A 3,346-nucleotide genomic window follows, 5' to 3' on the forward strand; every position below is an offset into this window, starting at 1 on the left:
GAGTCAGACCCACTGAGCAACTAACATTTTCACTTTATAGGGATAGTTCAAAGGTGGGGTTGCTGATAAATTAAAGTGTGTCCACTCCTTTTAATCTGGTCTCAGATAATCTTTTGATAAGCTTCTCCATTCCTTTAGTCTAGCCTCAGGTAATCTCTGGTATGATGAATGCTGACATCTTCCTTTGATAGGTTTAATTCTATGAAGAGCTTGAAAGTGAAGTCATGCAGGCCTATCTGACTCTTTGTGACCCCTCTTTGGACTGTAGCCTACCAGGCTCCTCCCTCCATGGGATTCTCCCGGCAAGAGTACTGGAGTGGGTTGTGATTTCCTTCTCCAAGGGATCTTCCCAACCCAGGAATCGAACCTGGGTCTCCTGCATTCCAGGCAGACTCTTTAACCTCTGAGCCACCAGGGAAGCCCATGAAGAGCTTAGTTCAGTTCAGTTCAGCCTCTCTTTGCAACCCCATGGACTGCACCATGCCAGGCTTCCCTGTCTATCACCAACTTCCAGAGCTTACTCAAACTCATATTCATCGAGTTGGTGATGCATTCTCACCCTCTATCTTCCCCTTCTCCTCCCACCTTCGATCTTTCCCAGAATCATGGTCTTTCCCAATGAGTCAGTTCTTTACATCAAGTGGCCAAAGTATTGGAGTTTCAGCTTCAGCATCAGTCCTTCCAGTGAATATTCAGGACTGATTTCCTTTAGGATGGACATGTTGAATCTCCTTGCAGTCCAAGAGACTCTCAAAAGTCTTCTCCAACACTACAGTTCAAAAGCATCAATTCTTCAGTGCTCATCTTTCTTTATAGTCCAACTGTCATATCCAAACATGACTATTGGAAAAACCATAGTTTTGACTAGATGGAACCTTGTTGGAAAAGTAATGTTTCTGCTTTTTAATAAGCTGTCTAGGTTGGTCATAACTTTTCTTCCAAGGAACAAGCGTCTTTTAATTTCATGGCTGCAGTCACCATCTGCAGTGATTTTGGAGCCCAGAAAAATAATCTTCCACTGTTTCCATCTATTTGCTATGAAGTGATAGGACCAGATGCCATGATCTTGGTTTTCTGAATGTTGAGTTTTAAGCCAACTTTTTCACTCTCCTCTTTCACTTTCATCAAGAGGCTCTTTGCCATAAAGGTGGTATCATCTGCATGTCTGAAGTTATTGATATTTCTTCCGACAATCTTGATTCCAGCTTCTGCTTCATCCAACCCTCATTTTACACACTGTGCTCTGCATATAAGCTAAATAAGCAGGATGACAATATACAGCCTTGAAGTACTCCTTTTCCTATTTGGAACCAATCTGTTGTTCCATGTCCAGTCCTAACTGTTGTTTCCTGACCTGCATACAGATCTCTCAGGAGGCAGGTAAGGTGGTCTGGTATTCCCATCTCTTGAAGAATTTTCCACACTTTGTTGTAATCTACACAGTCAAAGGCTTTAGTATTCAATAAAGCAGAAGTAGATGTTTTTCTGGAACTCTCTGGCCTTTTTGACAATCCAACTGATGTTGGTAATTTGATCTCAGGTTCCTCTGCCTTTTCTAAAACCAGCCTGAACACCTGGAAGTTCATGGTTCATGTACTGTTGAAGCCTGGCTTGAAGAATTTTAAGCATTACTTTACTAGTGTGTGAGGTGAGTGCATTTGTGAGATAGTTTGAACATTCTTTGGCATTGCCTTTCTTGGGGATTGGAATGAAAACTGATTTTGCATTCCAGTTCCCTATAAAGAAAGGACATTAATGAAGAACTTAAAGACATTATTATGTGTATCCCTGGAGGTGGAACCAGGACCCTCCCCAAGGCTAGAATAATGTTTCTTGGCTGTTCCTCCCTTGACTCTCTATCCCTTTCCTTCCTGGACTAGTAACTGTTCACATCTGCCCTTTGGAACTCAGAGAAGGTCATGGAGGCTAGAATCTGTCTCCTAAAAGGAAGGGGGGGCGGCATGGAAAGCCTTTCATGCCCAGGAGCCCCACAGGTCTATGCTTGATTTCACTATCACATTACATTTTGTTTTTTGAAATCTTTGGATATGTCTTAAGTGATAATGCAGGTTGCTTTCTGAATATACATTTCACCCTTATTCCTTCTCTTCTGATGCATAAGTATGCCACTGTAGATAGTTAAAATAGAACATGTTTTCCCTGATCCCTTGTATGTGGAGATGACTGTATGACACGATTGGATAATAAGAGGTGAATTCACTAGAAGCTTTCAGAAAAGGTAGGCTTTTCTCTGGGCTTCCCTGGCAGCTCAGATGGTAGAGCATCTGCCTGCAATGCAAGCGACCCAGCTTCAATCCCTGGGTTGGGAAGATCCCCTGGATAAGGAAATGGCTACCAATTCTAGTATTCTTGCCTGGAGAACTCCATGGACAGAGGAGCCTGGTGGCCGACAGTCCATGGAGTCTCAGTTAGACATGAATGAGTGACTAACATTAGTAGTAACAGGCTTCCCTTTGCTTATCATCTGTCTGGAACAGAGATGTTCTGCTGGCAGTGCCAGACTTAGTTATAACCAGCAGGCTAAAGATGAGAGAAGTACCCAGGATGTTACAGTGTCTTAGAGCCTCTCTACTTCCCTAAGCTGTCTACCTCTAGATTCCTTGTTTCATGGGAAAAATAATCTCTCTTTTGGTTAAGCTATACTGCCATCGAGTCTCTGTTTCATACAACCAAACATAAATAATACACTGATAAATGCTACTGACCCAAGTCTTACCTTTTCTGAGAAGCTTCCTCTAACCAACCAACCAGTCTTTGAATTTCTGCAGCACATATATTTTCTACTACACTACATTAAACTGTTATTTGTTCTGTAATTTTGTTCACTTGTGTTAAGTTTAACACTCTGATAGATTGTACATTCTTTAAGGTCTGGGACTACTCCAAAATGTAATAGAATATAAATTCCTGACAGGCAGAGGCACATTTTACATCCAAATCTATTCAATACTTTTCTTTTCCTTCAGTACCACTTGTTCATCATAAGTACTCAAAAGAGGCTTTGGATATACATGCATATATATACATATGTGAGATTTTATTTTAATTGACTCAGTGATTAATGCTTAATGATATTTATTCTAAATTTATTTTTAAAAGAAATTTATCCTTTAGCTGTATCCTTTATCGGGGATCGTCTCACTCCCAAATGCATAGTAGATAATTAAACAAAAACAAAACTTTTGTGCTCAATTTCTTCTTTTCCCATTTATTGTCATCATATTGGAATTTTGTGAGGAATTATTGATTAAGTTGAATAAAACTTAACCTTTAAATCTTGTCATTGCCCAAAGTCAGGAAAAACATAATGCAACATGAATAAATT

General features: G+C 40.3%; 1 non-coding gene across 1 annotated transcript; it reads right to left on the minus strand.

Moving 5' to 3' along the window:
- Window positions 1–346: 346 nt before the first annotated feature.
- TRNAS-GGA (transfer RNA serine (anticodon GGA)) lies at window positions 347–418 on the minus strand. The gene has a single exon. It is a non-coding gene; the product is annotated as a tRNA-Ser (tRNA).
- Between the last annotated feature and the right edge of the window lie 2,928 nt (window positions 419–3,346).

This window comes from Capricornis sumatraensis, chromosome 19 (genome assembly GCF_032405125.1).
Source record: "Capricornis sumatraensis isolate serow.1 chromosome 19, serow.2, whole genome shotgun sequence".
Taxonomy (NCBI): Eukaryota; Metazoa; Chordata; class Mammalia; order Artiodactyla; family Bovidae; genus Capricornis; species Capricornis sumatraensis.